This window comes from Salmo salar, chromosome ssa04 (genome assembly GCF_905237065.1).
Source record: "Salmo salar chromosome ssa04, Ssal_v3.1, whole genome shotgun sequence".
NCBI lineage: Eukaryota > Metazoa > Chordata > Actinopteri > Salmoniformes > Salmonidae > Salmo > Salmo salar.
The window spans coordinates 82,701,801-82,714,640 of record NC_059445.1 but is presented as its reverse complement, the minus strand read 5'-3'; the positions used below and the strand labels follow the sequence as shown (position 1 = coordinate 82,714,640).

At 44.5% G+C, this 12,840-nt stretch overlaps 1 protein-coding gene across 1 annotated transcript in view; it reads right to left on the bottom strand.

Annotated features, from left to right (window-relative positions):
• mtmr4 (myotubularin related protein 4) overlaps window positions 1-12,475 on the bottom strand; it is a 123,547-nt gene extending 111,072 nt beyond the window's left edge. The window contains exon 1 of the mRNA XM_045717405.1: window positions 12,244-12,475. The gene's annotated coding sequence lies outside the window, so the exon portion shown is untranslated. The remainder of the gene's footprint in view (window positions 1-12,243) is intronic.
• Between the last annotated feature and the right edge of the window lie 365 nt (window positions 12,476-12,840).

Genomic DNA, 12,840 nt, shown 5'->3' with positions numbered 1-12,840 from the left:
ACACCTGTTGTATTCAGCATTTCACTGTGAGGTCTACTACACCTGTTGTATTCAGCATTTCACTGTGAGGTCTACTACACCTGTTGTATTCAGCATTTCACTGTGAGGTCTACTACACCTGTTGTATTCAGCATTTCACTGTGAGGTCTACTACACCTGTTGTATTCAGCATTTCACTGTGAGGTCTACTACACCTGTTGTATTCAGCATTTCACTGTGAGGTCTACTACACCTGTTGTATTCAGCATTTCACTGTGAGGTCTACTACACCTGTTGTATTCAGCATTTCACTGTGAGGTCTACTACACCTGTTGTATTCAGCATTTCACTGTGAGGTCTACTACACCTGTTGTATTCAGCATTTCACTGTGAGGTCTACTACACCTGTTGTATTCAGCATTTCACTGTGAGGTCTACTACACCTGTTGTATTCAGCATTTCACTGTGAGGTCTACTACACCTGTTGTATTCAGCATTTCACTGTGAGGTCTACTACACCTGTTGTATTCAGCATTTCACTGTGAGGTCTATTACACCTGTTGTATTCAGCATTTCACTGTGAGGTCTACTACACCTGTTGTATTCAGCATTTCACTGTGAGGTCTACTACACCTGTTGTATTCAGCATTTCACTGTGAGGTCTACTACACCTGTTGTATTCAGCATTTCACTGTGAGGTCTACTACACCGGTTGTATTCAGCATTTCACTGTGAGGTCTACTACACCGGTTGTATTCAGCATTTCACTGTAAGGTCTACTACACCGGTTGTATTCAGCATTTCACTGTAAGGTCTACTACACCTGTTGTATTCAGCATTTCACTGTAAGGTCTACTACACCTGTTGTATTCAGCATTTCACTGTAAGGTCTACTACACCTGTTGTATTCAGCATTTCACTGTAAGGTCTACTACACCTGTTGTATTCAGCATTTCACTGTAAGGTCTACTACACCTGTTGTATTCAGCATTTCACTGTAAGGTCTACTACACCTGTTGTATTCAGCATTTCACTGTGAGGTCTACTACACCTGTTGTATTCAGCATTTCACTGTAAGGTCTACTACACCTGTTGTATTCAGCATTTCACTGTAAGGTCTACTACACCTGTTGTATTCAGCATTTCACTGTGAGGTCTACTACACCTGTTGTATTCAGCATTTCACTGTGAGGTCTACTACACCTGTTGTATTCAGCATTTCACTGTGAGGTCTACTACACCTGTTGTATTCAGCATTTCACTGTGAGGTCTACTACACCTGTTGTATTCAGCATTTCACTGTGAGGTCTACTACACCTGTTGTATTCAGCATTTCACTGTGAGGTCTACTACACCTGTTGTATTCAGCATTTCACTGTGAGGTCTACTACACCTGTTGTATTCAGCATTTCACTGTGAGGTCTACTACACCTGTTGTATTCAGCATTTCACTGTAAGGTCTACTACACCTGTTGTATTCAGCATTTCACTGTGAGGTCTACTACACCTGTTGTATTCAGCATTTCACTGTAAGGTCTACTACACCTGTTGTATTCAGCATTTCACTGTGAGGTCTACTACACCTGTTGTATTCAGCATTTCACTGTAAGGTCTACTACACCTGTTGTATTCAGCATTTCACTGTAAGGTCTACTACACCTGTTGTATTCAGCATTTCACTGTGAGGTCTACTACACCTGTTGTATTCAGCATTTCACTGTAAGGTCTACACCTGTTGTATTCACCATTTCACTGTGAGGTCTACTACACCTGTTGTATTCAGCATTTCACTGTAAGGTCTACTACACCTGTTGTATTCAGCATTTCACTGTAAGGTCTACACCTGTTGTATTCAGCATTTCACTGTGAGGTCTACTACACCTGTTGTATTCAGCATTTCACTGTAAGGTCTACTACACCTGTTGTATTCAGCATTTCACTGTGAGGTCTACTACACCTGTTGTATTCAGCATTTCACTGTGAGGTCTACTACACCTGTTGTATTCAGCATTTCACTGTAAGGTCTACTACACCTGTTGTATTCAGCATTTCACTGTGAGGTCTACACCTGTTGTATTCAGCATTTCACTGTGAGGTCTACACCTGTTGTATTCAGCATTTCACTGTGAGGTCTACACCGGTTGTATTCAGCATTTCACTGTGAGGTCTACACCGGTTGTATTCAGCATTTCACTGTGAGGTCTACTACACCTGTTGTATTCAGCATTTCACTGTGAGGTCTACTACACCTGTTGTATTCAGCATTTCACTGTGAGGTCTACTACACCTGTTGTATTCAGCATTTCACTGTGAGGTCTACTACACCTGTTGTATTCAGCATTTCACTGTGAGGTCTACTACACCTGTTGTATACAGCATTTCACTGTGAGGTCTACTACACCTGTTGTATTCAGCATTTCACTGTGAGGTCTACTACACCGGTTGTATTCGGCGCGTCTGACTAATAAAATTTGATTTCATAGTTTTGATGTCTTCACTATTATTCTACAATGTAGAAAATAGTAAAAAAAAAGAAAGAAAAACCTCTTGCATGAGTACGTGTCCAAACTTTTGACCGGTACTGTATAACAAACTAAAAAAAACAGAACTCATGCATCAATCCCATATTTGCCAGGAAACATGTTACACTGTACTCCAGACAGGGCCTGATGGAACCTCTATCCATGGGACAGACAGACTATAAGCTCCTGCTAGCCTATAGACCTATAATGCAGTAAAACATTGACGCAAACTCTCCCTTCCTTATACCGCAAAAAAACTAAACGTCAGTGGATAAATGGCCACATCTATATATAAATATTTTTTAAAAGACCAGTGAAATAACCTGCCTAGCAACCTAGGCCTACTCCAAAAACAAGGAGCCCAGGGCCTATATTGTCAACATTAGTAGAAAGATTGGGTTACTGTATCTTCATATACAAACAAGCATCCTGACCCAAAGAAATCAACACAAAACTGGTTTTGTTTTAGTTTTCCGAAAAAAATCAATTCAGTGGCTGATGAATCACCTGAAATAGTCGGAGCAGACTGGGGGCTTACAAAAACGTTCCATTGATAAAAAAATAAATAATTTTATTATATATATATATATATATATATAAAAATCGGTCACATAATCCATCTGAAACAACAATTTTGGTACCGCCATAGACAATGTTGACAAAATAAAAAATGTATGTATATATTATTATCATCATCATCATCACGTGACAGTTGGAAATGTATGCTACACTGCAACATGGAGCGACTTCACAGAATGGAGACAACACAGAATGGAGACAACACACTGATCTACTTCTCTTCTGTTGTGAGATTTACCCTGGAAACTACTTTCTGTAATTAAAACTGTTCCACGGGTCAGACTAACATTTTCACTTCTTCATTTACAGGAAAGCATAACAAGTTAGTTTCACTTCTAAATCTGAAGTAGGCATCTGTAAATAAGCCGTAACTTATTCTTTATCCATATTATTCTGGGATCATGCCCAGTCCTTCAAGAGCTCAACCAACAGTATTTCACATAAACATTATCTTTAGTCCAGTCACACACACACCACTCCTGTCATCACACATCAACACCCAGGTCAAAGTACACAATGCACTGATAACAGCCAGAAATTGCAATGTTTTTGAGCAATTATGTAGCTAGTTCAGTCCTGTCCAGCACCAGATATGGGCCGGAAGGAGGAATAGAATCTCTCAGAGCCCAAACAAATAAATGTGTGTGTCGAAGGGCAGAGCAGTGGGCAGAGTGGTGGGCAGAGCGGTGGGGGAAATATTCAAAAACACAGTGATAAAGTAGTAAAACAATTACAAACCTATACAGTTCTCGTCTCCCACGCCAATATCATTGATAACATTATTTAAAGCTGCACTTTAGTCTCATACATTCACACAAGCTGATTGTCACGTGAACTCTAACATTCTCTTGACAGCTCTCGACTGTTGCCATGACAACTGGCTAGCTACTATAGAAAATGTGATTTTCGTTCTCTCAACATTTTAGGCTAGCCGATTTAAAATTAGAGGTTGACCGATGATTAAGTTTTCATAACAATCGGTAATCTGCATTTTTTATTTTTTTTTGCCGATTACGGCCGATTACATTGCACTCCATGAGGAGACTGCATGGCAGGCTGACGACCTGTTACGCGAGTGCAGCAAGGAGCCAAGGTAAGTTGCTAGCTAGCATTAAACTTATCTTATAAAAAAAACTATCAATCTTAACATAAACACTAGTAACTACACATGGTTGAAGATATTAGTAGTTTGACTAGCTTGTCCTGTGTTGCATATAATCAATGCGGTGCCTGCTAATTTAAATCGAATCACAGCCTACTTTGCCAAACGGGTGATGATTTAACAGGCGAATTCACACAAAAAAAGCACTGTCGTTGCACCAATGTACCTAACCATGAACATCAATGCCTTTCTTAAAATCAATACAAGTATATTAAACCTGTATATTTAGTTAAAAGAAATTCATGTTAGCAGGCAATATTAACTAGGTAAATTGTGTCACTTCTCTTCCATTCTGTGCAAACAGAGTCAGGGTATATGCAGCAGTTTGGTCCGCCTGGCTTGTTGTGAACTGTGTGAAGACCATTTCTTCCTAACAAAGACCAGAATTAATTTTCCAGAATTTTACATAATTATGACATAACATTGAAGGTTGTGCAATGTAACAGCAATATTTAGACTTAGGGATGCCACCCGTTCGACAAAATACAGAACGGTTCCGTATTTCACTGAAAGAATAAACATTTTGTTTTCGAAATTATTGTTTCCGGATTTTACCATATTACAGACCTTATTTTAACAGTTTTAGAAACTTTAGATTGTTTTCTATCCAAATCTACCAATTATATGCATATCCTAGCTTCTGGGCCTGAGTAGCAGGCAGTTTACTTTGGGCACGCTTTTCATCCAGACGTGAAAATACTGCCCCCTACCCCAAACAGGTTAATGACCAAAGGCTCGTATTTCTGTGTTTATATTATAATTAAGTCTATGATTTGATAGAGCAGTCGGACTGAGCGGTGGTAGGCAGCAACAGTCTCGTAAGCGTTCATTCAAACAGCACATTCCTGCGTTTGCAAAGCTTGAAGCACAGCGCTGTTTATGACTTCAAGCACATCAACTCCTGAGATTAGACTGGCAATACTATAGTGCCTATAAGAACATCCAATAGTCAAAGGTAAATGAAATACAAATGGTAGAGAGAGAAAAAGTCCTATAATAACTACAACCTAAAACTTCTTAACTGGGAATATTGAAGACTCATGTTAAAAGGAACCACCAGCTTTCATATGTTCTCATGTTCTGAGTAAGGAACTTAAACGTTAGCTTTCTTACATGATACATATTGCACTTTTACTATCTTCTCCAACACTGTGTTTTTGCATTATTCAAACCAAATTGAACATGTTTCATTATTTATTTGAGACTAAATTGATTATTTATGTATTATATTAAGTTAAAATAAAAAAAAGTGTTCATTCAGTATTGTTGTAATTGTCATTACACATATATACATATATATAAAAAAAGAAATTCGGCCAATTAATCATTATCAGTTTTTTTTTGGTCCTCCAATAAATCGGTATCGGTGTTAAAATCATAAATCGGTCGACCTCTATTTAAAATAGCTTCAAAACATGTCTATGGGCTATTGAAAGAGTAGTGTGACCTGTAACAGGATCAGAGCCATCAATAAAGCACCACATAACGCAGCAGGTATGGCATGTTGTATACCACACGAGGGAAAGAGGCCCGGGGCTACACATGGGGGGGGGAGGGGGGGGGAGTGTGCACGACTCGCACGTATGACACCAGCATCTATAGGTAACTGCCAAAATAAAGGAAACGCCACTACATAAAGTAGTCTTCATAGGGCGTTGGGCAACCACAAGTCAGAACATGCCCCTTGAAATAGATTCAGCAACTGTCTGGAACTCTATTGGAGGGCTGTGACACCATTCTTCCATAAGTTGTTGTCTTGTTGAGTGATGGGAAAACGCTGTCTCAGGCGCCGCTCCAGAATCTCCCATAAGTGTTCAATTGGGTTGAGATCTGGTGACTGAGACGGCCATGTGGCATATGGTTTACATCGTTTTCATGCTCATCAAACCATTCAGTGACCACTTTTGCCCTGTGGATGGGGACATTGTCACTTTATGGGGGGGGGGCATAGCCATGGTAGCCAATAGAATGCCCTGCCCAGCATTTTCATACATGACCCTAAGCATGATGGGTCATGATGGGTCAATATTCTTTGTATCCCTCATTTACTGAAGTGTTTCCTTTATTTTGGAAGTTACCCGGGGTGCGTTCAATTACACAAACCCTTTACCATTTAAGAACCAAAATGGAAGCAGAGCAAAACGAAAGTTTCTATTGGACTGCTGGCAGAAGACATACGCCCAGAGAAGCAGGAGATTGAACTTCACTCAACTTTATAGACTTTTCCCCGTTAGTTAACACTATCAACGCTTCCCTTTACTATGGCAATTGTGATCGAATCAACGCCATATTAGCAACTTTCAATTAAACATTCAGAGACAAAACAAACTATGGAAAAACTAAAGAACGCAAGAGATTTTGTTGTACGGAGAACACATCGGAGGAGGATTCTATTGCATTGACAGCCTGTACTCTACACAGACCGGTGCGCCATAACCAATCAGAGCTGTTCATTTGTTTATATCCTTCGCTAGTTAGTGAGTTATTAGCCCAGTTATAGATAATTAGTAGTCAGCAATGGGGGAGTGATTGCTTGAATAAGCTAAGTAGCCAATGAGCACAGGGTAGCATAATATGTCAGATACTCTCTAATAAAACGGTATGGGAGTAATGATGCGTTTTATTTTGTAAAGTGTTTTTTTTTTTTTTTTTGCATCAAAACATTTTCGGCCACATCTTTGTCTGAAGGACAAGTGGATAAACAAATTGATGTCAAGCCCTGCATGATTTTTTCAAAAGTCTCATGGAATGTAGACCTACATTGGGGCGGCAGGGAGCCTAGTGGTTAGAGTGTAGGGGGGCAGGTAGTCTAGTGGTTAGAGTGTAGGGGGGCGGTAGTCTAGTGGTTAGAGTGTAGGGGGCTAGGTAGCCTAGTGGTTAGAGTGTAGGGGGTAGGTAGTCTAGTGGTTAGAGTGTAGGGGGGGCAGGTAGTCTAGTGGTTAGAGTGTAGGGGGGGCAGGTAGTCTAGTGGTTAGAGTGTAGGGGGGGGTAGGTAGTCTAGTGGTTAGAGTGTAGGGGGGTAGTCTAGTGGTTAGAGTGTAGGGGGGGCAGGTAGTCTAGTGGTTAGAGTGTAGGGGGGTAGTCTAGTGGTTAGAGTGTAGGGGGCGGCAGGGAGCCTAGTGGTTAGAGTGTAGGGGGCAGGTAGTCTAGTGGTTAGAGTGTAGGGGGGTAGTCTAGTGGTTAGAGTGTAGGGGGGGGCAGGTAGTCTAGTGGTTAGAGTGTAGGGGGGGGTAGTCTAGTGGTTAGAGTGTAGGGGGCGGCAGGGAGCCTAGTGGTTAGAGTGTAGGGGGGCAGGTAGTCTAGTGGTTAGAGTGTAGGGGGGCAGGTAGTCTAGTGGTTAGAGTGTAGGGGGCAGGTAGTCTAGTGGTTAGAGTGTAGGGGGGGGTAGGTAGTCTAGTGGTTAGAGTGTGGGGGGGGTAGTCTAGTGGTTAGAGTGTAGGGGGGCAGGTAGTCTAGTGGTTAGAGTGTAGGGGGGGCAGGTAGTCTAGTGGTTAGAGTGTAGGGGGGGCAGGTAGTCTAGTGGTTAGAGTGTAGGGGGGGGCAGGTAGTCTAGTGGTTAGAGTGTAGGGGGGGCAGGTAGTCTAGTGGTTAGAGTGTAGGGGGCGGCAGGGAGCCTAGTGGTTAGAGTGTAGGGGGGGGGCAGGTAGTCTAGTGCTTAGAGTGTAGGGGGGGGCAGGTAGTCTAGTGCTTAGAGTGTAGGGGGCGGCAGGTAGTCTAGTGCTTAGAGTGTAGGGGGGGCAGGTAGTCTAGTGGTTAGAGTGTAGGGGGGGCAGGTAGTCTAGTGGTTAGAGTGTAGGGGGGCGGCAGGGAGCCTAGTGGTTAGAGTGTAGGGGGGGCAGGTAGTCTAGTGCTTAGAGTGTAGGGGGGGCAGGTAGTCTAGTGGTTAGAGTGTAGGGGGGGCAGGTAGTCTAGTGGTTAGAGTGTAGGGGGGGCAGGTAGTCTAGTGGTTAGAGTGTGAGGGGGGGGCAGGTAGTCTAGTGCTTAGAGTGTAGGGGGGGGCAGGTAGTCTAGTGCTTAGAGTGTAGGGGGGGGGCAGGTAGTCTAGTGGTTAGAGTGTGGGGGGGCAGGTAGTCTAGTGGTTAGAGTGTAGGGGGGGCAGGTAGTCTAGTGGTTAGAGTGTAGGAGGGGCAGGTAGTCTAGTGGTTAGAGTGTAGGGGGGGCAGGTAGTCTAGTGGTTAGAGTGTAGGGGGGGCAGGTAGTCTAGTGGTTAGAGTGTAGGGGGGGGCAGGTAGTCTAGTGGTTAGAGTGTAGGGGGGCAGGTAGTCTAGTGGTTAGAGTGTAGGGGGGGCAGGTAGTCTAGTGGTTAGAGTGTAGGGGGGGGCAGGTAGTCTAGTGGTTAGAGTGTAGGGGGGGGCAGGTAGTCTAGTGGTTAGAGTGTAGGGGGGGCAGGTAGTCTAGTGGTTAGAGTGTAGGGGGGGCAGGTAGTCTAGTGGTTAGAGTGTAGGGGGGGCAGGTAGTCTAGTGGTTAGAGTGTAGGGGGGGTAGGTAGCCTAGTGGTTAGAGTGTAGGGGGGGGCAGGTAGCCTAGTGGTTAGAGTGTAGGGGGGGGCAGGTAGTCTAGTGGTTAGAGTGTAGGGGGGGGCAGGTAGTCTAGTGGTTAGAGTGTAGGGGGGGCAGGTAGTCTAGTGGTTAGAGTGTAGGGGGGGGCAGGTAGTCTAGTGGTTAGAGTGTAGGGGGGGCAGGTAGTCTAGTGGTTAGAGTGTGGGGGGGGCAGGTAGTCTAGTGGTTAGAGTGTAGGGGGGGGCAGGTAGTCTAGTGGTTAGAGTGTAGGGGGGGGGCAGGTAGTCTAGTGGTTAGAGTGTAGGGGGGCAGGTAGTCTAGTGGTTAGAGTGTAGGGGCGGCAGGGAGCCTAGTGGTTAGAGTGTGGGGGGGGCAGGTAGTCTAGTGGTTAGAGTGTAGGGGGGGCAGGGAGCCTAGTGGTTAGAGTGTGGGGGGGGCAGGTAGTCTAGTGGTTTGAGTGTAGGGGGGGCAGGGAGCCTAGTGGTTAGAGTGTAGGGGGGGGCAGGTAGTCTAGTGGTTAGAGTGTAGGAGGGGCAGGTAGTCTAGTGGTTAGAGTGTAGGGGGGGCAGGTAGTCTAGTGGTTAGAGTGTAGGGGGGGCAGGTAGTCTAGTGGTTAGAGTGTAGGGGGGGGCAGGTAGTCTAGTGGTTAGAGTGTAGGGGGGGCAGGTAGTCTAGTGGTTAGAGTGTGGGGGGGGCAGGTAGTCTAGTGGTTAGAGTGTAGGGGGGGGCAGGTAGTCTAGTGGTTAGAGTGTAGGGGGGGCAGGTAGTCTAGTGGTTAGAGTGTAGGGGGGGGCAGGTAGTCTAGTGGTTAGAGTGTAGGGGGGGGCAGGTAGTCTAGTGGTTAGAGTGTAGGGGGGGCAGGTAGTCTAGTGGTTAGAGTGTAGGGGGGGGTAGGTAGCCTAGTGGTTAGAGTGTAGGGGGGGCAGGTAGCCTAGTGGTTAGAGTGTAGGGGGGGGGCAGGTAGTCTAGTGGTTAGAGTGTAGGGGGGGGCAGGTAGTCTAGTGGTTAGAGTGTAGGGGGGGCAGGTAGTCTAGTGGTTAGAGTGTAGGGGGGGCAGGTAGTCTAGTGGTTAGAGTGTAGGGGGGGGGCAGGTAGTCTAGTGGTTAGAGTGTAGGGGGGCAGGTAGTCTAGTGGTTAGAGTGTAGGGGGGGTAGGTAGCCTAGTGGTTAGAGTGTAGGGGGGGGCAGGTAGTCTAGTGGTTAGAGTGTAGGGGGGGGGCAGGTAGTCTAGTGGTTAGAGTGTAGGGGGGGGCAGGTAGTCTAGTGGTTAGAGTGTAGGGGGGGCAGGTAGTCTAGTGGTTAGAGTGTAGGGGGGGCAGGTAGTCTAGTGGTTAGAGTGTAGGGGGGGCAGGTAGTCTAGTGGTTAGAGTGTAGGGGGGGGCAGGTAGTCTAGTGGTTAGAGTGTAGGGGGGGGCAGGTAGCCTAGTGGTTAGAGTGTGGGGGGGGCAGGTAGTCTAGTGGTTAGAGTGTAGGGGGGGCAGGTAGTCTAGTGGTTAGAGTGTAGGGGGCGGCAGGTAGCCTAGTGGTTAGAGTGTGGGGGGGGGGCAGGTAGTCTAGTGGTTAGAGTGTAGGGGGCGGCAGGGAGCCTAGTGGTTAGAGTGTGGGGGGGGCAGGTAGTCTAGTGGTTAGAGTGTGTGTGGGGGGGGGGGGGGGCAGGTAGTCTAGTGGTTTGAGCATTGGGCCAGTAACCGAAAAGTTGCTAGATCGAATCCCCGAGCTGACAAGGTAAAAATCTGTCATTCTGCTCCTGAACAAGGCAGTTAACCCACTGTTCCTATGCCGTCATTGAAAATAAGAAATTGTTCTTAACTGACTTGCCTAGTTAAATAAAAGGTAAAAAAATAAATACAACATTGGCTGAATGATAGAACAGCAATTTCCATGTTGAAATGTTACAGGATGTATTTTCTCCATTGTTTTTGATGGTAGACCACTCTGGTAGGCTTAACTTATGATCAAATAGCCACAGTAGCCTACTGTTAAAACTAACTTAAAGCGGGTACAGCCTCTGTTCACAGTAAAACGCACTCCGGAAGTTGCACAGAATTTTCACAACGTTCAACTTTGCCCTTAGCAGAACCTGAAATTTGCTCAGTGACGAAAAACATTTAAGTGACCATTGGGTAGGTCCCTCCTCGTTTCATTCAATAAACGTTTTATAACTGAATTGGCGTAATGAATAGACCCCATAACTAGCAATACTCCCTTGACATTTATGGTTTATCCCATGTGTAACTCTGTGTTGACACACTGCTTTGCTTTATCTTAGCCAGGTCACAGTTGTAAATGAGAGCTTGTTCTCAACTGGCCTACCTGGTTAAATAAAGGTGAAATACATTTTTTTTATTTTTTTTTAAATGGTGCACTCAGAAATTCACAAAATAACTGACGAATTTACGAATGTGCAACACCCGTTGAATATGACCATCGCCAGCAGAATATTCTAGTAAGTTTGCCAGCAGCACAGTCAGTCACTAACGCTATTGACAACATTTCAAACCGCCTAACCAGCTCTGCTAGGGTCAGAGACAGGTGTTCTCTCATTTGTGTCCGACCTAAATAATTATATCTAAACTTTTTCGCTGAACAGTAGAAAGAAGATTATTCAGTCGATTTTCCCCATTAGTCCTAGACTATGGCAACATCTATATGAACGCAGCGGCCACTTATTTAAAGCTGTAAAAAGCAGTTTAACATAGCGCACTGCGGTGCATGTTCTGCGCATGTGACAAATAAAATTTGATTTGATTTATTATGGGCAACAATTTTAGTACTCATCACTGCATTCTCTACCAGAAAGTTGGTTGGCCCTCTTTCACGTAGGTAGATACATTGCTGTTCTCATTTATAAAATAAAGGTGTTAAAAAAAATGTTTTTAAATTAAGTAGCTAGTAAGTTAGGCAACTTCAGCCAGTTAACGTTATCTTGGGTGCTTGGAAACAAGTTGTGAGGACAGAAAGCTCGGATATGCGCTCTGAACGATCCGAGGACGAAATGCTCTGAATTTAACAAGACAACATTTGACAACTCTCTGAATTAACGAGAGACCCAGAGAGCGCACTCTTGACACACTGGAGACAATTTACGAACACACCCTTTGATAGGATCAGAGAAGCTTGGTACTAGAAAAGCATACAAAAAAACACGCTAAACAATACCGTTTGACAGCTAAAACACCTAGTTCACTAAATGTAGGTAGATAATCAAACAGGTGCAACAATACAGAAATGGTGAAAACTAGTAGCTGGCTTTCCTTAGCCGAGGTTGACGAGCTATCGTTAGTCAGAGTAGTGATGCCCCGTGAAACACACCGGCTGCTAGGAGGGGGAGGCGGCCGAAGGTCTAGTGGACTGGTCTAGCTAAGCACACTGGCAAATGTCAAAATATTGCTAATGAACAGCATATCTCGCAGCAGCCGTGCAACATAATACACACCATTTAAAAAAAAATTGACATCTTGGCTTATTTATTTTTTTCAAATACAATCGGGTTAGCTACTCACTCAGAAAGAATCAGCTGATACAACGGTGACTCAGTAGACTACACGACTTCCGCATTCACGAGCGATGACCTATGCTTCGACCAATCAGCAAAAGTAAAGCATGCATTTGAACCAATGGTCAGAGAGAATTCGTACCAATAATTGCGGAATAGCCAATGAAAGTTTCTGACAGGTAAAAGCGCGGTTGTGTAGCCGCGTCAATGGCGTGCACACACCCACACCAAAGCCAATCAAGACAGATCGGTGCCTCTAGAATGGGTCGATTCGATTAGGATGTGGTCCGTGATATGAACGGGCAAAAGCGGTGGTGAGGGAGGAGTGCCGGTCTAAAATGGAATACTGATCTACGCCACTTGATCACGAGTCAACATGGTGCATCGCTCAGAAACATACATCTCTTTTCCATAAAATATATGTTTTAATTTTCTAACTATTTGTCATTGGGAAGGTAGATTAAGCAATAATTGTTGCATGTGAAAATACACAATCCTACTCATTACTCGGCGTGCTTAATTACATCACTTTTGTTTTGAACAGACTTCACCGTGGTCGTTGAACGGGGCATCTGGCTCACGCCCCGGGAGGCAGCCCGATTCC